The sequence below is a fragment of the Convolutriloba macropyga genome, chromosome 12 (genome assembly GCF_964194025.1).
Source record: "Convolutriloba macropyga chromosome 12, txConMacr16.3, whole genome shotgun sequence".
Lineage (NCBI taxonomy): Eukaryota > Metazoa > Xenacoelomorpha > Acoela > Convolutidae > Convolutriloba > Convolutriloba macropyga.
Window position 1 is genome coordinate 5,882,240 of NC_134479.1, and position 24,040 is coordinate 5,906,279.

The following is a 24,040-nucleotide window of genomic DNA, read 5'->3' on the forward strand; positions in this document are numbered from 1 at the left end:
GTCGTGGTTTCGAATGTTGAGTAATCCGCGACAGTTTGCGAGCTTATGGGGTAAGGCAAGATAGGATGAGCCGCGAATTGATTGGTAGCGGGCAAATTTGATGTCAAGTTTGAATATTTTTTCAACAACCCAACCACTTCCAGATGAAGCAAACGTAGACAAGACAGCCATCATTTTCTCCACCATGCTCCAGTACAACTCGTTTGTGAGGCCCTCTACGTAAATGGGCGTCATGAGGGAGTTGGCATAAATTTCAATGCGCTCCTCCGTTTCGGTTGCGTTTTCATCTTGATGCAGCTTCAATAACTGTACTTTTACCGCAAATTGTACTTTCTGTGGTCCTTGGCTCAGCCTTTGCTCAAATAGCGTTGCAATTGCAGATCTTTGATTGAGCATGAAGCTCTCAAGATCTCTGTCAGCTGTGTTATTGACAATTTCATAAGTTTGTAACACACCGTTGAAGACTGTCTCCGCTGTAGCTTCTTTCGGTTGGTATTCAGGTCCAAATACGGGCAGCGAGTGAAGGGAGTTCATATGCTGCGCAAACAAGTGCGCATCATTGAATCCCATGAAGCACGATCGGCAGCAGTTTGTAAACTTCGAGTGGCAAGTTCGCATATGCTGTTCCAATTCAGACAGTTTCCGTGAATTGAACACACATAGGGAGCAGTTGTAAACAGGAAGGCCAACATCGTCTGGATGGAATTTATGTTGAGCTCTTGAACGGTTCCCACGAGTGCTAAACGTAGCGGAACAGAAGTTGCATGAATAGACCATTTCTAATAGTTTTGATGAATTTCAAATTCTAACAGAACTTTGATAACAAGTAAATAACTCGGAAATGACTAAGCTCACCAAAACTGAAACACGAATGTAATTTCTGTGCGCGAAATTCAAAATTTCAAAATGCTTTAATCTGATTGGTCGGTTTTGGCGGTTACCTTTATTTCGAAATTTTGTTAGTTATGAGAGAAAAAAGATGTGTTTTCAACTCTCTATTGCAATCCTATGCCAAAATATATCACCATAAGGAACCCTACAGAGTATTGCTGATCATTTTTTTTCAAAAAACGTTTTTGGAGAAGCTGGAAAAACATGATAATTTTTAAAATTGTAATAAAATGCGCTATTTTATGCATTTTCAATTACGGGTGGTTAGAGTTGTCCTACGTTCTTAAGTGTGATGAGCAAAAATGCTCCCCGTGCCCAAAAACATAGGACCCATATAAAAAAATTGCCCAAAAATAAACAGAAAAAAAGTTTATTTTTCTGTCAATCAAGTCATTAATTAACAATTACATGACAATTACATGACATAAACATGTGTCTTTTTTCTGAGGCCTTTTTTGATGACAGCTGTTATGAGATAAATTTGCACTGAGTACCCATCAAGTCCAAAAATGTGAAGAAAGCCGATCTAACATCTTTCCTTAGGGTACTTCATACGCTAATTAATGCCAGATGTTAATGTGACATTGATTGCCAGATGTTTTGAAAATCGGTGAAGGAGCCATTTTTGATGATGATGCTTATGAGCAATAATGTCAGGCATCAAGCAGTGATTACAAAACCGTTGCAAAAATTTCAAATTTTTTTTCTAGTAACTAGTAATTAGGTTAATTAACCCTTAATTAGTCGCTAATTAGGGGTTAATTATCTCCATAACGGATGAGTAAAATTTGATGAGATGTTTTGTACTTCAGAATATGCTGAGGCTTACTGAGCAATCAGTTTCATCCCAAGTATTTTTTGGAACCGTCTTTTTTGGGGTCAAAGGTCAGAGGTCATGTATCAAAAAAAAAATTTTAGTTTTTTTTTTGTTTTTTTTTATAACAAACATGCTCTTTTTCTTTCAATTGATTCCCAAGTAACAAATGGGAGGTGATTCTAGTGTAAGCTGGAGAGCGCATCTATTGAATTAAGTGTTAAAAATTGACGTCTCAAATGCATTTTTTCAAAATTTTTCTTTGATTATTTTTCAATTTTTGAAAATTTCTTCAACGTATGAATTGAATTTGGAAATCAATCCATGCTACAGCTGTGGTATGGAGTTTGCATGTAATTAGCGTCAATACCTCTTAATCTAAATTATGGCTATATCTCTTAAATTTTATGTTTAATATTTAATGTTAGCAAAAATTTTGTAGATTGAGAAGTGTACTTATGGATATAGTTCACACACCACGTCATAGTAGTTGCAATAATTGAGTGTTTGTTAGGAAACGAATGTTTACGTCATAATGAAAATCCTTTCTGAACATATTGGAACTTGATCAGTTGCGAAATTTTAATTTCTTTAGCTCAGCAATTTTAAAACTACAAAAACAGATATCAAAAGTTAAATTCAGCTTTCAAAAAGTTGAAATCACACTTTATTGAAACAAAATCAAGTTAGCAAATCACTATATAAAAGAGGTTTGTGGTGATTCATCAAAAGTTTTTTAAGTCAATCAAATAAGTCCATTAAAGAATTCTCAGGTAGCCGTTTCTTTGGTGCATTGCAAATCTTTGGAGTGTCTGTAACGCCAAAAACACGTGCTGGTTCTGGTGTTTGAAATTGTGTAGCTGAAAGTAACGCTGTATCAAACTGGTTTCCACTGAGCAGAGCGGTAGAATTGTTCTTGTAAATTCCCGCAAAGAAAGATGGACTAGATGTCGGCGTCAAACTGGGACTCGGATCAACTGCTGGTGTTACTGGCAAGCTGGCTGAATCCAATTGCGATTGATTTTCTGGGGAGCAAAGTGATGACTTTATGCCCCACATGTCAGCTAAGTTTTCGCAAGCTTGATAAGCCCCTAACTGGTTTTCAAACAGAGGCACACAGTCGCAATCGTAACGAAACAAAATTCGTTTAACGTCGTTAGGTAATCCATGTCAAAATGTTGAAATGTTGGCAAAGCTTTTGGAGGTAAATGTCCCCCTGATGTAATAACACTGCATTCTGCTGGTTCTGTCTTCTCTGGTAAAGAAGCAATTGCGTTAATGAAAAGCTTAGGTATCAAACAGTGCTGGTAAGTTTGCCAAACATCACCTTGTCTCTTCTGTTGAATCAGCACAACAAGTTTTCGAACACTGTCTGATAAACCAATGTTCTCTCGAAAGAAATAACAGATTCAGCAAGTATTTGAACTGACATAATTTTTTGCACAAATTTTAAGAATGAAATTAAAACCAATTTGATAAAAGACGGTTGAAAAATAATGTTTGTCTGCTAACGAACTCTTGAAAGAAAGCAAAGTGCACTGAACGCAAGGTTTAAAGAAAATGAATACCTAGTTCTAAAGTTGTATTGTACAACGTGTAATTCAGCAGTTAATGTCTGGGGTCATAATTGGTTTTAATTTTGGTAGTGTATATGCTCTGTTACATGCTCTACATTTGTTATTATACATGAGTTGATACAGTCTATAGTTTGTACTAACTCAATTCTTATCTAGAACGTATTTTATTATTAGCATTTCATAGTACACTGGTAGATGTTTATTCTTATCAGAATTTCCCTACTGCTGTAGGTTCACATGTGTTTCCAATTTTAATACACACATAGGGTCACATCTGTTCCAAGATATAAACATATGGACAATTCCAATAAACAGTGTACACTGCACTGCTGGTTCAAATACACACCTAGGGTCACATCTGTTCTCTCTAGAGAAATAAAACATATGGCGCGCATATAATTTCAATAAACAGTTTACACTACAATCGTCAATGACGTCAAAAACCCACCCAGGGTCACATTTGTTTTCTCTATAGAACCAAAACATATGGTCCACATATAATTCCAATAAACAGTGTACACAGCACTGCTGGTTCAAGTACACACCTAGGGTCACATATGTTTTTTGTCTTATCTCTAAGGTCACAGCTGAAGTTAATTATACAATATTTGAACAACAGACAGACTCAAGTACGCCATAGGCGTACTTGAGACTGTATTCACAAATCATTTGGATTTAATTAGGCAGTTTGACGACACTTGTTTAATCCCAACTTGCCGCACCCATTGAATTGTAGTTTTACACATTATAACACTTGAAAGTAATAAAAACAAGTTGCACACTATGCCTTTCACTTCCACTAAAGACACAGAGTTTGGAGACTGTTATTTCGATATTTCCAAAACTGATAAGCGCTTAATCAGGGCAACGCTGAAAACCTATGAAAGGACAGGGACATATATATTTCTGAAGTTGTTCAAAAAAGCAACAGACGATTACGAGTTTGAACAGAGAATTTCCTTAACTCTTGGAGAGTTTGAAAATTTGGTCAGTTCAGCTAGCAAAATACAGAACTCAGTGACTGATCAGCAGTCATCGCCAAAACCACCACCAGCGAAGAAACCAAAAATTCAAAAAGAAGTTGTCAACAACGATGGTTGAAGCGATGTTTGAGCGTTCTCCAAATTACTTTAAACAATTTCAGAAACAGTTCAAATTTATCATTGTGGGAGAGAAACCTACCTTTTCTATTGGAAATTGTTATGCAGTGTGTGCACATTTTGATTCCGAATTTTGCAATTTAGTAAGTAGCCATTATCACCTTCTGATTGATACAACTACATTTGAAAACGAAACATTGAAACGATTTCAAAGCTTTCCTGTGCCTTGTGTTTATACAGCTTTCAAGTTCTTGTTTTGGACTGCACCAAATTTGGAGACTAATGGAGATGTGTTTTCAAAGCTCAAATTAGCAATCGAATTCAACAGTTCTGCAGAAAAAACTGATTCACAGTCAGTGCGCAAACGACTACCAGCTTTTGTTAACAACAACAACAACAACAAGAACAACACTCTATCGAAAAGCAGCTCTGCAAAACAAACAAATGTCAATCCCAAAACGAGTGCCAAGATGCCAGTAGTTGCCCAAAAGACTATCTACAATTGTCGGCCTCCATCAAAGCAAATTCGAACTGATTTTGTTAATAGTGAAACTTTACGCAGAGTTGAAACAATTTTGTATGGTCCTCATTCTGGTGCTTTTTGTCAAATTATGGATATTTTTTTGAGTGGATATGGAAAATTGAATATTGATTCTGATTTAGTGAGTGTTCGCTTTGTGTATGAAGAAAAAGTAAAGTTTTGAAAAAAAAATAAATTTTTCAAGTTAGTAAGGTTAGAACATCATATGAAAAGCAAAACGAATCAATTCATTATCGCTAATATTTACAAGTTTTTGAGCATTGAAAACAAAATGAGCAATATAAATACAAAACAGTCCACAAAGTTTAGAGTTTGCATTTTGAATTGGTTGATTCTCCAAGAGTTGATAGATATTGTGATTGTCGCCAACAGAAATTATTCTTTGATATAGGTGTTTGTACGATGAAATGGGCCGACCAAGGGGATCGGCAAACAGAAGTTGATTGTTCTTTCTGCATAAAAGTAACCAGTGGGTGCCAACATTTTCAGCAGTTGCTGCATTAATAATAAGAAAGCTGTTTCTGTTCATTTTTTCCGGAAAGTTGTTGGCCGAAAACACGCCATGAAATTTGTATTTAAGAGTTTTGCAGCCTTGAATTAAATCATTAATCTCATCTTCATCCATCATTAATTTGTCAGAATGTGATTCTTTGATACTCTTCTCGCACTATCAACAAAAATTGTGCTCGCTTTTTCACCAATAATGGAAATCTCTATATTGTTCGGTAGGGCCGCAGAAAATTTCAACTCAATAGAAATTGACGAATTTGTAAGCTCAGGATGAATAAAATCATGGGATGCTTGTTGGGTGCTGGTCAAATCAAAAACCATTATGAAATGGTTCGGGTATTCTGTCAAACTTATTCCATGACCATTGTCGATGTAAGCTAAATCCGATATTGTATTAAGGTAGAGACGTTTGTCATCACTTGTTGATATTGGACTGTCTGCCACAGGTAAACCGTTTCGGTAAATATAAATCTGCTCAAGGTCGAATTTGCGGAAATTAAATGGATTTTGTCAGTTGTTTCCAAGAAACGCTTCGTTAGTATTCAGACAAATTGCTAGTCTACGAATCGGTTCTCTGGCAAAAATATCTTCTTGTTTCCAGCTGTGGAGACCCGTTGATGCTAGAAAAGTTTTTGTTAGAGTCTCCAAATATGGATACGAAGCTGGACTTGTTAACAAAGTTTTTTCTATGGCCGATACGACATCATCGTTCAATGTCATCTTGCGCACATACAAATTAGCTTCGACAATTTTTATTTTGTAGTGCTTGGCTGCATCGTCAGACATTATAACAAAATCATCTATTGACCGTCTAAATGCAATGCGAAGTGTCACACCACTTAGCAAATGTTTGTCACAAGTGAAAAAGTCAACTGCAACTTTACCGTAAAATGTGCACTCAGCCGATTGCCTCACTAAGGCTTTCCTTCTGTTCACTTCTCCAGTTGACAGCGCTCCTGGATTTTCTTCGTAGGAATAGCCCTGACATGCCAACCAGGTGTTTTTTGCATCTTTGTTATGTGAAAATTCTGTTTCAATAGAACTTTTATGAGCATAGTTTCCGTTAGCGTTTGAAATTTTTAGTCCATTAGCAGACACTGTACAGTCAGAGAAGAGTGAATGTAAAACATTATTGCAAAAATAGGGAGCATCTGTCTTCGTAACATCTGTTGCTGCTCCTGCGTCGTATCTCAAATCAGCTTCTGATAACTGGACAATTTTACATTTCACTTCCAAGAAAATTTTCTGTAAGTCAATAAAATTATTTCGGTCACCGGCGACTTCAAATTCTAACATGGGTCCATTTGGACTGTAGACTGGGCCCAAATTTTGACAAAAACTACCATCGAAAGTTACTAAGAGAGAAGGTTTTTCGAACAAATCCAAAGAACTGTGAGTTGCCTCTGATGGTAACAAATTAGCGATCATCGTTCACTCTGGCAAAAAAATCTGACCGACTTCTTTTTGGAGCTCTGTGCGTTGAAATGGTTTTTTTGCGTTTGTTGATTGCTTTCTGTGGCTTGACTCGTATTGAATTCCTCCGACGTGAAGTATTTCGGCGAGATCCTCCTGTCTGTTTTTTGACAGTTTTTGAGATTGTATTTTTAAACGCCTGTTTAGGAGATTTTCTGCTTCCGACTACATCCAAAATCTCTGGAACACTTTGTTTCAATAGCTCTTTCCCGATACGCTTCGCTGTAGGCAAAAAGAAAGGACGTGCTAAAGGTAGCGCAACACGTCCAATGCCTGCAGCTAGAGCTCCAAAACCACTTCCTCTTTGACGATAATGTCCAGAGAAGTGAGGCAAAGACGTTGCTTGATTGGCATAATAAGAATCCATTTAAGGGGAAAACTTTTTGAATTGTAGTGTTAGAATAACTTTTCCAGTTCCCGAAAAGGGAACTAATTGTCCTGTTTCCGTTCTCAGTTCAATTGAAATCAATTGAATTGTGTTGGTTAGGAGCTTCTTATAGTCTAAATTTGTAAAAACTATCCGATGAGTGGGTTCAAGCTCACAAACACTACCGTTTTTCAGACGTTGTTTTGAATCAATGACCCGCAAAAGAGGAGCCTTAGTGCCACCGACGTATTGGTATTCAATTATGTTGGTGTAGATGAAAATTAGATGTTTCCCAGCACAAAGGTCAGCTGGGAACTCCCCATAATAAGCTTTCGTATCATCACTTTTCATAAACCTGTTCGCATTGGGAATCATTTTGTACCCAATGTGTATTCCATTACCGTCAGGAATACCCTTAAATCCAATAATGCTTGGAATTTCTTCGCTGGGAAACGTAATTCCCTCATACTTGCCAAACAAAATTTCATATTTACCAGAGCTCTTCAACTCTCTGAATGAAAAATGGCGCAGGCCAATTGTGCGCTTAATTGTAGCAAGAAGTTGAGCCACTGTATCAAAGGTTTCTGGCATAAAACTAAATTGCTGTCCACTATAAGGTCTAGAAATAACATTGGCTCCCGAAGAAATCTTTTGGGAATCTTCAAAGTCTTTTAAGTTGTACGCAATTAGATTTCCGTTTACTATGTTTTCTATTTTTGTTGGGAATATGATTTCACTTAGCGCCACTCTTCAATCACCTGCAAGTTGAATTTCGTCATTGAAAAAATTCCGAAATGATGCAAGTGTATTTGAATCAAATATTTCCATTGAAGCTGATGAAACAACGTGAACTGTAAACTCGTCTTCAAACCGGTTGTTGGACATTTTAAACAAGAGGGAGCCTGACAAGTTGTAATTCTGGTTGGTAAAATTTTCCTTGAATTGGTTCCTTGTCTGCGTCGGCTAAGGTGTATGTTGGTAGGCTTAATGTCGGTATTCCCGTTATTTCAAAGACTTCGTCTGTGAATGATTGCATATAACTTTTCCTGAATGCTTTATCTTTTTTAACTACTCTCACAAAGTCTCCAATGTAAAACTTGGGCTTCTGAGTTGAGCTTGTTTGTGCTGCCAATGACACTAGTCGTGGCACTTCCGTTTTTGTAACTTTGTTAGGAGCAATTTTTGTTATTCGATTGACTCTTGAATTGATTGTTTTCACAAATTGGTCTAATTGGTCAATGTAGCTATAGGTCCACTTTTCTTCAAGATACCGATGAATTATCTTTTTGAGAGATCTAATGTTCCTCTCTGCAAAAGCTGACTTTTTTTTCGCTAAAGGTACTATATAAATGAATTCCACGTTTGGTACACAATTGTTTGAATGCTCCAAGAAATTCTGTACCATCGTCAACCCATACTTTTTCGGGCTGTTTGTTTTTGATCATCTTTTTGAATGCTTCAGCTGCTTCGGTTGCATACTTTGTTTTCATTGGTTCCACTCGTAAATATCTTGACAAACAATCAACCGCTACTAGAAGATACTTTATATTGCGGTTATACTTTGCCAGTTTATCAACGTGTGCCAAATCCAGAGACCAAATTTCGTTGATGTCTTTTACAAAAACTTTAAGCCTGGGAAATTTTAATCGAATTGAACGGTACTTTGTGAAAGACGGCTTTGTCTCCAAATAGGACTGAATTTTACCTAGAGGGAGCTTGCTTTGCGTCTGTAACCGCTTTATGCTTCCATACGATGCTGGTCCTTTTAAATAAAACTGATCCAATTTTTTTACTTCAGGAAAAGAAAGACCACATCTTCTTTGTCTGTCGTTTGGTCCGGTTCTTCTTTATATCTTTTTTGGGTTGGTTTCGAGCCACTGTGTTGTTCTCTATTAGAGAAGAGCTCTTGCCGACTGGGTTGTTCTCTACTTGGGAAAAACTCTTGTTCACTTTCAGACGAGGCTTCCAAGATTTGCTTGGCATGTGTATTTGCAACAAGATGAGGTGAGATATTAAGAGCAATTAAAATTTTGGAGTATTTTTTAATGTCAATTTTTTTAGTTGGTTGCTGCAGATTGTACAGAAATGTTGAAGCTTTCATGCCCAGTCTTTCTTTATTTACGTGAAGAACGTCGTTCGACTCTACAGTTACTGTTTCAGATTGGTTAATCAAGTCAAGTATGATTTTTGATCTTTTGATTTGGTTTTTATTCATAAAATCTAGCTCTAACAATATGAAGTCGAAATCATCGCTTTTTCTTTGTTTTTTCACTACTGGTTCAATCTCGCTGTCTTCGCTCATGGGTTCTGTTTTTTCCTCTTCTGCTGTTTCAATCATTTTGTCTGCAGTCTCAACTGGTTCAACTGCTCTCTCTGGTTTTTCCATTGAATTCGACTGGTTTCTTTGCAAAAGAGACAGCTGTGCAGCTTTCTGTTTGTAAAGGGGATTGTCCAAAACTTCTTTTTTTACCGGTTGATGTGAAGCAAACATTCGTTTTGGAATTAAAATGAATTCTTCGGTGTGCATTACGATTTTGTCAAATAACGATAACAAGCGAAACCAACAGTTTTGACCAAATCTGTTTCTCTAGCAAAAAGTTGCCTCTTTTCTTTCAAACTTGTTTGTCTAGACAATAGTTTTCTGAATGATTTTTCATAGCCTTGGACAAAACTTTTTCGTATTGGAACATTACCATTGACAATGTTGAGCAAACATTCGCAAAGGAATTTAATGAAATGATTTGGAGCTCTCTCTATCTTCTCTTTTAGTTTTGTGTCCGATATGTTTAGCAGCCGCCCCAGCATAAAAACTTCTTTCTCTCTCATCGCTTAAACTTGTAATAACGGCTTTAGCTGATGGCAGATAAAAAATTGATGGTCCTGGAGGGACAATATTTGAACAGTAGCGCAAGACGTCTGATGTTTTGGGATCCAAATCAATTAATAAATGACCAAACGGTTCTTTAGTTGCCAGCTCATAGCTTTCTTTTAAAAAATGAGAGTTATTCAACTGTCTACCAATAAAAGTAATCTGTTGTGTGTCACGTGGTGATTTAAACAATATGATATGTGTTGTATTTAGATCAATTGTTCTGGACCATCTGCTTTGCTGGAACAAATTGTGTTTAACATAAATTACACTGATGTTTCTGTGCCGCCCTGCGGTTGCTAATTTTGAAAATTCTTTGTCATTAAAAATTTCTTCACATGAGTCATCGAACACAAGGAGGCAGTTGTCTAACTCTGAAATGAGTTCAAAATTAGAGAATTTTTTAAAATGTATGTTCAGTTTCTTCTCTAACGATTGGAATTTGGGCTGATCGTGCTGATAAAAATAATAAATTGTTTGAAATTCTGGGAAAAAAGTGCCAACTAATAACATTTTGAAAATGAGCTCAGTTTTCCCGCAACAAGGTGGCCCGCAAACAGCCATGAACAACCGGTCAGAGGTGGAAACAATTTTATTCATAACTTTGGATTTGGAAGAGCGTATCCAACTGTACAAGAGAGAAGTGAAAACCAAAATGTGGATTCTTCACAGTCGAGACTGAAAAAAACCAACTTGGCGAGAGACACAGTTATAAGAAAAATTATTATTAAGATTTGTGTAATGTATACAACCTCTGATCGAGGCAATCTCGAATTGCAAAACCTCCAAGATCGTCTTTCTTGGTGGTCAGCGTCAAAAACCATGTCAGTTATGCCTCCGCCCGAATCTAGTTGATCTTCGGTTTGACTCATTTTGAAACAAAATTATTCAAAAAATGAATTGCTTTTCAAGAATGTTACATAATTATTCAACAATAAAAAATTCATACAAAACATATCCAGAGTCGTTGTCTCCTTGTTTGTAAGTGATTGTATAGTTTGCATTCATCGTATCTTGTTTATCTCTAAAAACAATTGACTCTACATTGTTCTCTTTAATCAGCTGCTTGATTTCATCGGGAAGAGTCTCATCGTCCAGAGACATCAGAATTGGCACTGCACGCTTGGGCGTAGGTAAAGGGGTTAGTTTCAACCTTTTCATTTTCTCTTGTAAAGACATGGTACAATTGAAAGTACTCCAGTAGAGAAAGATACTTCTTGAAAGCTTCTATTTCAGCACCAGCACACACGATCTGCTGTTTTCTCAAAACTGTTTGCCCTCTTGTGTCAATTTTTTCTTCCTTGATAAGAGTAACCGTTAACTGATTTTCAGGCGTTATGCAACTGTAAACTGTCAAATTTGGAGACAAATTCACCTGAAGTAGAGACGGAGCTGGTTTCTCCAACCGACGATTCATTCGTCAGCCACTGGTAAAAGAGTTTTGCCTTCTTATTGGCACAATGCTTGCTTCTTTGTCGTTTTGGGCAACTCAATGCATGTAATTTACAAACTGGTGTCTCCCGATATAATTTCAAGTGTTCAATTGTTGGGCAAAACAAAGTTTCCAAGTTGATAACGTTCCTCTGTAACAGCTGCCGTAAAGTTTCCGTTTTTTCTAATCCTTTTGCGTAAAAATCAGAAAAGGGAAATCGAAGAACTATACTTTGAAAAATCTGTTGCAAATAATGATAAGGGTACTCTCCTGTCTCCCACGAGAGACCATGAAGAAATTTAGATACCCACAGGAAAGATCTTTGCTCACTCGAAGAAAGTATGTTAAATGAGTTTGGAGGTAAAAACGAAAATGTATCGTTGTAATTTTTGATACCGCAAGCTCTTTTATTATAAATCCAGATTTTTTACTTCTAAAGCCTTCAAAATCAAGAACAACTGCTCCAGATTTCAACATTCCAGCAAATTGAATAAACTATTTTTGAAGGATTTTACGTATAAACAAAAAGCAATTCCAGTCACATGACCAAGGTACTCATTTGTGACTGAACAAGGTAATACGTAGGAATAGCCTGGACCCTTTTCAATATATTCATATACAAAACCGGAAGCATCGTGAAGTATCGCATGCAGTCTCAAAACTTTGAACGATTTAAAATATTTGTCGAGGGCTGAATTGTCGATGCCAATCAAACCACCATAGGGTCGTAGTTTCAAAGCTATATCTAAATCAATCTCAGGATCCAAATGAAGACAAGTAGCTAAAAAGTATAAAAACCGTTCACCGTATTGTGAATATTCTTTTTCGATTTCCTTATAAGTTTCGTGAATACTCTTCAAATCAACTGTAGCAATTGTAGCCATATGATTTTATGAACGCTCACTCAAAAATGACTCTAGCCAGGCTTTTCCGCCCAAATCAACCTACATGCCAATTTACATGTATCACGCACGGCCGTTGTTTTACATGTAGCGCCGCCAAGGATAACCCCCTATTATCACACGTATTAATTCGAAGGATAACCCCCCCCCTATCTTAGTACCCTATTATCTTACTACTTAGGAGTTAGTAGTTACTAGATAATAGTTAGTAGTTTTTTGTTTGTAGTTAGTAGTTAGTAGTTATTAGTCATTTGTTAGTGGCTAGTAGATATCAGTTAGTAGTTAGCAAGTAATTGGTAGTTAGTAGTTAATAGATATAAGTTAGCAATAAGCAGTTAGTAGTTAGTGGTTAGTTTTTAGTAGTTAGTAGTTAGTATTTAGTAGTTAGTAGTCAGTAGTTAGTAGTTAGTAGTTAGCACTAAAAAGTTAGTAAATAGTAGTTAGCAGTTAGTAGTTATAAGTTAGCAGTTAGTAGTTAGTAGTTAGCAGTTAGTAGTTAGCAGTTAGCAGTTCAAAGTTAGTAGTTAGTAGTTAGTAGTTACTATTTAATAGTTATCAGTTAGCAATTAGTTGTTTTTAGTTCGCAGTTAGAAGTTATTAGTTAGTAGTTGGTAGTTAGTAGTTAGAATTTAGTAGTTAGTAGTTAGTAGTTAGTGGTTAGCAGTAAAAAATTAGTAGTTAGTAGTTAGTAGTTAGTAGTTATAAGGTTATAATTTAGCAGTTAGCAGTTAATAGTTAGTGATTAGTAGTTAGCAGATAAAAGTTAGTAGTTAGTATTTAGTAGTTACTATTTAATAGTTATCAGTTAGGAGTTAGTAGTTAGTAAATAGTAGTTAGTAGTTAGTAGTTAGCAGTTAGAAGTTATTAGTTAGTAGTTGGTAGTTGGCAGCTAGTTGGTAGTTAATAGTTAAAAGTTATAAGTTAACAGATAGCAGTTAGTAGTTAGTAGTTAGTAGTTAGTAGTTGAAGTTTAGTAGTTAGTACTCAGTAGTTAGTAGTTAGTAGTTAGCGGTAAAAAAGTTAGTAGATAGTAGTTATAGGTTAGCAGTTTGTAGTTAGTAGTTTGTAGTTAGTAGCTAGTAGTTAGTAGTAAGTAGTTACTATTTAGCAGTTAAAAGTTCGTAGTTAGTAGTTATTGGTTACTATTTAATCGTTATCAGTTAACAGTTAGTAGTTAGTAGTCAGTAGTTAGTAGTTAGTAGTTAGTAGTTAGTAGCTAGCAGTTGAAGTTATTAGTTAGTAGTTAGTAGTTGGTAGTTGGTAGTCAGTATGTAGTTAGTAGTTAGTGGTAGATATTTAGTTGTTAGGAGTTAGTAGTTAGTAGATAAAAGATAGTAGTTCTTTGTTTGTAGTTAGCAGTTAGTAGTTAGTAGTTAGTAGTTGTTAGTCATTTGTTAGTGGCTAATAGACATCAGGTAGTAGTTAGCAAGTAGTTGGTAGTTAGTAATTAATATTTATAAGTTAGTAGTTAGTAGTTAGTAGTCAGTATGTAGTTAGTAGTTAGTGGTAGATATTTAGTTGTTAGGAGTTAGTAGTTATAGGTTAGCAGTTAGTAGTTAGTAGTTTGTAGTTAGTAGCTAGTAGTTAGTAGTAATTAGTTAGTATTAAGCAGTTAAAAGTTCGTAGTTAGTAGTTATTGGTTACTATTTAATAGCTATCAGTTAACAGTTAGTAGTTAGTAGTCAGTAGTTAGTAGTTAGTAGTTAGTAGTTAGCAGTTAGAAGTTATTAGTTAGTAGTTGGTAGTTAGCAAGTAGTTGGTAGTTAATAGTTAAAAGTTATAAGTTAGCAGTTAGCAGTTAGTAGTTAGTAGTTAGTAGTTAGTAGTTGAAGTTAAGTAGTTAGTACTCAGTAAAAAAGTTAATATTTAGTAGTTAGTAGTTATAGGTTAGCAGCTAGTAGTTAGTAGTTTGTAGTTAGTAGTTAGTAGTTAGTAGTTAGTAGTTAGTAGTTAGCAGTTAAAAGTTATTAGTTAGTAGTTAGTAGTTAGTAGTTGGTAGTCAGTATGTAGATAGTAGTTAGTGGAAAGTATTTAGTTGTTAGGAGTTAGTAGTTAGTAGATAAAAGATAGTAGTTTTTTGTTAGTAGTTAGCAGTTAGTAGTTAGTAGTTAATAGTTATTAGTCATTTGTTAGTAGCTAGTAGATATCAGTTAGTAGTTAACAAGTAATTGGTAGTTAGTAGTTAATAGATATAAGTAAGCAATTAGCATTTAGTAGTTAGTGGTTAGTTTTTAGTAGTTAGTAGTTAGTAGTCAGTAGTTAGTAGTTAGTAGTTAGCAGTAAAAAAGTTAGTAAATATTAGTTAGCAGTTAGTTGTTATAAGTTAGCAGTTAGTAGTTAGTAGTTAGCAGTTAGTAGTTAGTAGTTAGCAGTTCAAAGTTATTAGTTAGTAGTTAGTAGTTACTATTTAATAGTTATCAGTTAGCAATTAGTGGTTTTTAGTTCGCAGTTAGAAGTTATTATTTAGTAGTTGGTAGTTAGTAGTTAGAATTTAGTAGTTAGTAGTTAGTAGTTAGTGGTTAGCAGTAAAAAATTAGTAGTTAGTAGTTAGTAGTTAGTAGTTATAAGGTTATAATTTAGCAGTTAGTAGTTAGTAGTTAGTGGTTAGTAGTTAGCAGTTAAAAGTTAATAGTTAGTATTTAGTAGTTACTATTTAAAAGTTATCAATTAGGAGTTAGTAGTTAGTAAATAGTAGTTAGTAGTTAGTAGTCAGCAGTTAGAAGTTATTAGTTAGTAGTTGGTAGTTAGCAACTAGTTGGTAGGTAATAGTTAAAAGTTATAAGTTAGCAGTTAGCAGTTAGCAGTTAGTAGTTAGTAGTTAGTAGTTAGTAGTTGAAGTTTAGTAGTTAGTACTCAGTAGTTAGTAGTTAGTAGTTAGCGGTAAAAAAGTTAGTAGATAGTAGTTATAGGTTAGCAGTTAGTAGTTAGTAGTTTGTAGTTAGTAGCTAGTAGTTAGTAGTAAGTAGTTAGTATTTAGCAGTTAAAAGTTCGTAGTTAGTAGTTATTGGTTACTATTTAATAGTTATCAGTTAACAGTTAGTAGTTAGTGGTCAGTAGTTAGTAGTTAGTAGTTAGTAGTTAGCAGTTAGAAGTTATTAGTTAGTAGTTAGTAGTTGGTAGTTGGTAGTCAGTATGTAGTTAGTAGTTAGTGGTAGATATTTAGTTGTTAGGAGTTAGTAGTTAGTAGATAAAAGATAGTAGTTTTTTGTTTGTAGTTAGCAGTTAGTAGTTAGTAGTTAGTAGTTATTAGTCATTTGTTAGTGGCTAATAGATATCAGTTAGTAGTTAGCAAGTAGTTGGTAGTTAGTAGTTAATATTTATAAGTTAGAATTTAGCAGTTAGTACTTAGTGGTTAGTAGTTAGTAGTTAGTAGTCAGTATGTAGTTAGCAGTTAGTGGTAGATATTTAGTTGTTAGGAGTTAGTAGTTATAGGTTAGCAGTTAGTAGTTAGTAGTTTGTAGTTAGTAGCTAGTAGTTAGTAGTAAGTAGTTAGTATTTAGCAGTTAAAAGTTCGTAGTTAGTAGTTATTCGTTACTATTTAATAGTTATCAGTTAACAGTTAGTAGTTAGTAGTCAGTAGTTAGTAGTTAGTAGTTAGTAGTTAGCAGTTAGAAGTTATTAGTTAGTAGTTAGTAGTTGGTAGTCAGTATGTAGTTAGTAGTTAGTAGTAGATATTTAGTTGTTAGGAGTTAGTAGTTAGTAGATAAAAGATAGTAGTTTTTTGTTTGTAGTTAGCAGTTAGTAGTTAGTAGTTATTAGTCATTTGTTAGTGGCTAATAGATATCAGTTAGTAGTTAGCAAGTAGTTGGTAGTTAGTAGTTAATATTTATAAGTTAGAAGTTAGCAGTTAGTACTTAGTGGTTAGTAGTTAGTAGTTAGTAGTCAGTATTTAGTAGTTAGTAGTCAGTAGTTAGTAGTTAGTAGTTAGCAGTAAAGAAGTTAGTAGTTAGTAGTTAGCAGTTAGTAGTTATAAGTTAGCAGTTAGTAGTTATCAGTTAGCAGTTAGTAGTTAGTAGTTAGCAGTTCAAAATTAGTAGTTAGTAGTTAGTAGTTACTATTTAATAGTTATCAGTTAGCAATTAGTGGTTAGTAGTTCGCAGTTAGAAGTTATTAGTTAGTAGTTGGTAGTTAGTAGTTAGAATTTAGTAGTTAGTAGTTAGTAGTTAGTAGTTAGCAGTAAAAAATTAGTAGTTAGTAGTTAGTAGTTAGTAGTTATAAAGTTATAAGTTAGCAGTTAGTAGTTAGTAGTTAGTGGTTAGTAGTTAGTAGCTAGCAGTTAAAAGTTAGTAGTTAGTGGTTACTAATTAATAGTTACTAATTAATAGTTATCAGTTAGCAGTTAGTAGTTAGTAAATAGTAGTTAGTAGTTAGTAGTTAGCAGTTAGAATTTATTAGCTAGTAGTTAGTAGTTGAAGTTTAGTAGTCAGTACTCAGTAAAAAATTAATATTTAGTAGTTAGTAGTTATAGGTTAGCAGCTAGTAGTTAGTAGTTTGTAGTTAGTAGTTAGTAGTTAGTAGTTAGTAGTTAGTAGTTAGCAGTTAAAAGTTATTAGTTAGTAGTTAGTAGTTAGTAGTTGGTAGTCAGTATGTAGATAGTATTTAGTGGAAAGTATTTAGTTGTTAGGAGTTAGTAGTTAGTAGATAAAAGATAGTAGTTTTTTGTTAGTAGTTAGCAGTTAGTAGTTAGTAGTTAATAGTTATTAGTCATTTGTTAGTAGCTAGTAGATATCAGTTAGTTAGCAAGTAATTGGTAGTTAGTAGTTAGTAGTTAGCAGTAAAAAAGTTAGTAGTTAGTAGTTAGTAGTTAGTAGTTAGTAGTTATAGGCTAGCAGATAGTAGTTAGTAGTTTCTAGTTAGTAGTTAGTAGTTAGTAGTTAGTAGTTAGTAGTTACTATTTAATAGTTATCAGTTAACGGTTAGTAGTTAGTAGTCAGTAGTTAGTAGTTAGTAGTTAGCAGTTAGAAGTTATTAGTTAGTAGTTAGTAGTTAGTAGTTGGTAGTCAGTATGTAGTTAGTAGTTAGTGGTAAGTATTTAGTAGTTAGGAGTTAGTAGTTAGTAGATAAAAGATACTAGTTAGTAGTTAGCAGTTAGTTGTTAGTAGTTAGTAGTTATTAGTCATTTGTTAGTGGCTAGTAGATATCAGTTAGTAGTTAGCAAGTAGATGGTAGTTAGTAGTTAATAGTTATAAGTTAGCAGTTAGCAGTTAGTATTTAGTGGTTAGTAGTTAGTATTTAATAGTTAGTATTTAGTAGTTAGTAGTTAGTTGTTAGCAGTAAAAAAGTAAGTAGTTAGTAGTTAGCAGTTAGTTGTTATAAGTTAGCAGTTAGTAGTCAGTAGGTAGCAGTTAGTAGTTAGTAGTTAGCAGTTCAAAGTTAGTAGGTAGTAGTTAAAGGTTATTATTTAATAGTTATCAGTTAGCAATTAGTAGTTAGTAGTTCGCAGTTAGAAGTTATTAGTTAGTAGTTGGTAGTTAGTACTTAGAATTTGGTAGTTAGTAGTTAGTAGTTAGTAGTTAGCAGTAAAAAAAATAGTAGTTAGTAGTTATTAGTTATTAGTTATAAGGTCATAAGTTAGCAGTTAGTAGTTGGTAGTTAGTGGTTAGTAGTTAGTAGTTAGTAGTTAGTATTCAGTAGTTAGTAGTCAGTAGTTAGTAGTTAGTAGTTAGCAGTAAAAAAGTTAGTAGTTAGTAGTTAGCAGTTAGTAGTTATAAGTTAGCAGTTAGTAGTTATCAGTTAGCAGTTAGTAGTTAGTAGTTAGCAGTTCAAAATTAGTAGTTAGTAGTTATTAGTTACTATTTCATAGTTATCAGATAGCAATTAGCGGTTAGTAGTTCGCAGTTAGAAGTTATTAGTTAGTAGTTGATAGTTAGTAGTTAGAATTTAGTTAGTTAGTAGTTAGTAGTTAGCAGTAAAAAATTAGTAGTTAGTAGTTAGTAGTTAGTAGTTATAAGGTTATAAGTTAGCAGTTAGTAGTTAGTAGTTAGTAGTTGTCAGTTAAAAGTTAGTAGTTAGTGGTTAGTAGTTACTATTTAATAGTTATCAGTTAGCAGTTAGTAGTTAGTAAATAGTAGTCAGTAGTTAGTAGTTAGCAGTTAGAAGTTATTAGCTAGTAGTTGGTAGTTAGCGAGTAGTTGGTAGTTAATAGTTAATAGTTAAAAGTTAGCAGTTGGCAGTAAGTAGTTAGTAGTTAGTAGTTAGTAGTTGAAGTTTAGTAGTTAGTACTCAGTAGTTAGTAGTTAGTTGTTAGCAGTAAAAAAGTAAGTAGTTAGTAGTTAGCAGTTAGTTGTTATAAGTTAGCAGTTAGTAGTCAGTAGGTAGCAGTTAGTAGTTAGTAGTTAGCAGTTCAAAGTTAGTAGGTAGTAGTTAAAGGTTATTATTTAATAGTTATCAGTTAGCAATTAGTAGTTAGTAGTTCGCAGTTAGAAGTTATTAGTTAGTAGTTGGTAGTTAGTACTTAGAATTTGGTAGTTAGTAGTTAGTAGTTAGTAGTTAGCAGTAAAAAAATAGTAGTTAGTAGTTATTAGTTATTAGTTATAAGGTCATAAGTTAGCAGTTAGTAGTTGGTAGTTAGTGGTTAGTAGTTAGTAGTTAGTAGTTAGTATTCAGTAGTTAGTAGTCAGTAGTTAGTAGTTAGTAGTTAGCAGTAAAAAAGTTAGTAGTTAGTAGTTAGCAGTTAGTAGTTATAAGTTAGCAGTTAGTAGTTATCAGTTAGCAGTTAGTAGTTAGTAGTTAGCAGTTCAAAATTAGTAGTTAGTAGTTATTAGTTACTATTTCATAGTTATCAGATAGCAATTAGCGGTTAGTAGTTCGCAGTTAGAAGTTATTAGTTAGTAGTTGATAGTTAGTAGTTAGAATTTAGTTAGTTAGTAGTTAGTAGTTAGCAGTAAAAAATTAGTAGTTAGTAGTTAGTAGTTAGTAGTTATAAGGTTATAAGTTAGCAGTTAGTAGTTAGTAGTTAGTAGTTATCAGTTAAAAGTTAGTAGTTAGTGGTTAGTAGTTACTATTTAATAGTTATCAGTTAGCAGTTAGTAGTTAGTAAATAGTAGTCAGTAGTTAGTAGTTAGCAGTTAGAAGTTATTAGCTAGTAGTTGGTAGTTAGCGAGTAGTTGGTAGTTAATAGTTAATAGTTAAAAGTTAGCAGTTGGCAGTAAGTAGTTAGTAGTTAGTAGTTAGTAGTTGAAGTTTAGTAGTTAGTACTCAGTAGTTAGTAGTTAGTAGTTAGCAGTAAAAAAAAGTTAGTAGTTAGTAGTTAGTAGTTAGTAGTTAGTAGTTATAGGCTAGCAGTTAGGATTTAGTAGTTTCTAGTAAGTAGTTAGTAGTTAGTAGTTAGTAGCTACTATTTAATAGTTATCAGTTAACGGTTAGTAGTTAGTAGTCAGTAGTTAGTAGTTAGTAGTTAGCAGTTAGAAGTTATTAGTTAGTAGTTAGTAGTTGGTAGTCAGTATGTAGTTAGTAGTTAGTGGTAAGTATTTAGTAGTTAGGAGTTAGTAGTTAGTAGATAAAAGATAGTAGTTTTTTGTTAGTAGTTAGCAGTTAGTTGTTAGTAGTTAGTAGTTATTAGTCATTTGTTAGTGGCTAGTAGATATCAGTTAGTAGTTAGCAAGTAGATGTTAGTTGTAGTTAATAGTTATAAGTTAGCAGTTAGCAGTTAGTATTTAGTGGTTAGTATTTAGTATTTAATAGTTAGTATTTAGTAGTTAGTAGTTAGTTCTTAGCAGTAAAAAAGTTAGTAGTTAGTAGTTAGCAGTTAGTAGTTATAAGTTAGCAGTTAGTAGTCAGTAGGTAGCAGTTAGTAGTTAGTAGTTAGCAAATCAAAGTTAGTAGGTACTAGTTAAAGGTTATTATTTAATAGTTATCAGTTAGCAATTAGTAGTTAGTAGTTCGCAGTTAGAATTTATCAGTTAGTAGTTGGTAGTTAGTACTTAGAATTTGGTAGTTAGTAGTTAGTAGTTAGTAGTTAGCAGTAAAAAATTAGTAGTTAGTAGTTATTAGTTATTAGTTATAAGGTCATAAGTTAGCAGTTAGTAGTTGGTAGTTAGTGGTTAGTAGTTAGTAGTTAGCAGTTAAAAGTTAGTAGTTAGTAGTTAGTAGTTACTATTTAATAGTTATCAGTTAGCAGTTAGTAGTTAGTAGTTAGTATATAGCAGTTAGAAGTTATTAGTTAGTAGTTGGTATTTAGTGGTTAGAATTTAGTAGTTAGTAGTTACAAGTTAGTAGTTAGTAGTTAGTAGTTAGTAGTTAGTAGTTAGTAGTTAGTAGTTATTAGTTAGTAGTTAGTAGTCAGCAGTAAGTAGATAGTAAATTGTTAGCAGCTGTTAGTAAGTTGTTAGTAGTCAATTGTTAGTAGTTAGTAGTTAGTAGTTGGTAGTTGGTTGTAAGTATGTAGTTAGTAGTTATTGCAAAGTATTTAGTGGTTAGGACTTAATAGTTAGTGGATAATAGATAGTAGTTAGCAGTTAGTACTTATTAGTTGTTAGTTGTTTGTTAGTGGTTATTTGAGAGTAGTTAGTAGTTAGCAAGTGTTTGATAGTTAGTAGTTAGTAGTTGTTATAAGTTAGCAATTAGCATTTAGTAGTTAGTATTTAGTAGTAAGTAGTTAGTAGTTAGTAGTTAGTAGTTAGCAGTAAAAAAGTTAATAGTTAGTAGATAGTAGTTAGTAGTTATAATTTAGCGGTTAGTAGTTAGTTGTTAGTAGTTAGTAGTTAGTGGTTAGTAATTAGTAGTTAGTAGTTAGTAGTTAGTAGTCAGCAGTTAGTAATTAGTAAATTGTTAGCAGCTTGTAGTTAGTTGTTAGCAGTCAATTGTTAGTAGTTAGTAGTTAGTAGTTGATAGTTGGTTGTCAGTATGTAGTTAGTAGTTATTGGAAAGTATCTAGTGGTTAGGACTTAATAGTTAGTGGATAATAGATAGTAGTTAGCAGTTAGTACTTATTAATTGTTAGTTGTTTGTTAGTGGTTAGTGGAGAGTAGTTAGTAGTTAGCAAGTAGTTGATAGTTAGTAGTTAATAGTTGTTATAAGTTAGCAATTAGCATTTAGTAGTTAGTATTTAGTAGTAAGTAGTTAGTGGTTAGTAGTTAGTAGTTAGCAGTAAAAAAGTTAATAGTTAGTAGATAGTAGTTAGTAGTTATAAGTTAGCGGTTAGTAGTTAGTTGTTAGTAGTTCGTAATAAGTGGTTAGTAGTTAGTAGTTAGTAGTTAGCAAATAAAAGTTAGTAGTTAGTAGTTAGTAGTTACTATTTAATAGTTATCAGTTAGCAGTTAATAGTTAATAGTAAATAGTAGTTAATAGTTAGTAGTTAGCAGTTAGAAGTTATTAGTTAGATGTTGGTAATTAGTAGTTAGAATTTAGTAGTTAGTTGTTAGCAGTCAATTGTTAGTAATTAGTAGTTGGTATCTGGTTGTCAGTATGTAGTTAGTAATTATTGGAAAGTATTTAGTAGTTAGGAGTTAATAGTTAGTGGATTATAGATAGTAGTTGGCAGTTAGTACTTATTAGTTATTATTTATTTGTTAGTGTTTAGTAGAGAGTAGTTTATAGTTAGCAAGCAGTTGATATTTAGTAGTTAACATTTGTTATAAGTTAGCAATTAGCATTTATTAGTTAGTAGTTGGAATTTACTAGTTTGTAGCTAGTAGTTAGTAGTTAGTAATTCGCAGTTAAAATTTAGCAGTTAATTGTTAACAGTTAGTAGTTAGTAATTAGTAGTTTGCAGGTAGCAGTTATTAGTAAGTTATAAGTAGTTAGTAGTTAGTATTTAGTAGTTTGTAGTTAGCAAGTAAATGGTAGTTAGTAGTTAGTAGTTATAAGTTGTATAAGTTAGCAGTTAGTAGTTAGTAGTTAGTAGTTAGTAGTTAGTATTCAGTAGTTAGCAGTTAGTAGTTAGTAGTTAGAACTTAGCTATTAAAAGTTAGTAGTTAGTAGTTACTATTTAGTAGTTATCAGTTAGCAGTTAGTAGTTAGTAGTTAGTAGTTAGTATAGTTAGCAGTTAGAAGTTAGTAGTTACTATTTAGTAGTTATCAGTTAGCAGTTAGTAGTTAGTAGTTAAAAGTTAGTATAGTTAGCAGTTAATAGTTATTAGTTAGTAGTTAGTATTTAGTAGTTACTAGTTTTTTATTTACAGTTGGTAGTTAGTAGTTAGTAGTTAGCAAGCAGTACGTAGTTAGTAGTTAGTAGTTATAAGTTAGCAGTTAGTAGTCTGTAGTTAGTAGTTAGTAGTTAGCAGTTAAAAGTTAGTAGTTAGTAGTTAGTAGTTACTATTTAATAGCTATCAATTAGCAGTTAGTTGTTTGTAGATAGTAGTTAGTAATTAGTAGTTAGTAGTTAGTATTCAGTAGTTGGTAGTTAGTAGTTAGTAGTTAGTAGTTATCAATTAATATTTATAAGTTATCAGTTAGCAGTTAGTAGTTAGTAGTTTGCAGTTAGTAGTTAGCAGGTAGCAGCTAATAGTAAGTAGTAAGTAGTTAGTAGTTAGTAGTTAGCAAGTAGTTGGTAGTTAGTAGTTAGTAGTTAGTAGTTAGTATTTAGTAGTTAGTATTTAATACTTTGTAGCTAGTAGTTAGTAGTTAGTAATTCGCAGATAAAAATTTAGCAGTTAATAGTTAACAGTTAGTAGTTAAAAGTTACTAATTATTAGTTAGCATTTAGAAGTTTTTAGTTAGCAGCTGGTAGTTAGAACTTAGTAGTTAGTAGTTATCAATTAATATTTATAAGTTATCAGTTAGCAGTTAGTAGTTAGTAGTTTGCAGTTAGTAGTTAGCAGGTAGCAGCTAATAGTAAGTAGTAAGTAGTTAGTAGTTAGCAGTTAGCAAGTAGTTGGTAGTTAGTAGTTAGTAGTTAGTAGTTAGTATTTAGTAGTTAGTATTTAATAGTTTGTAGCTAGTAGTTAGTAGTTAGTAATTCGCAGTTAAAATTTAGCAGTTAATAGTTAACAGTTAGTAGTTAGTAGTTAGTAGTTTGCAGGTAGCAGTTATTTGTAAGTTATAAGTAGTTAGTAGTTAGTATTTAGAAGTTTGTAGTTAGCAAGTAGTTGGTATTTAGTAGTTATAAGTTGTATAAGTTAGCAGTTAGTAATTAGTAGTTAGTAGTTAGTAGTTAGTATTCAGTAGTTAGTAGTTAGTAGTTAGTAGTTAGAACTTAGCAATTAAAAGTTAGTAGTTAGTAGTTACTATTTAGTAGTTATCAGTTAGCAGTTAGTAGTTAGTAGTTAGTAGTTAGTAGTTAGTATAGTTAGCAGTTAGAAGTTAGTAGTTACTATTTAGTAGTTATCAGTTAGCAGTTAGTATTTAGTAGTTAAAAGTTAGTATAGTTAGCAGTTAATAGTTATTAGTTAGTAATTAGTATTTAATAGTCACTAGTTTTTTATTTACAGTTGGTAGTTAGTAGTTAGTAGTTTGCAAGCAGCACGTAGTTAGTAGTTATTAGTTATAAGTTAGCAGTCAGTAGTCTGTAGTTAGTAGTTATCAGTTAGCAGTTAGTAGTTAGTAGTTTGTAGTTAGTAGTTAGCAGGTAGCAGCTAATAGTAAGTAGTAAGTAGTTAGTAGCTAGTAGTTAGCAAGTAGTTGGT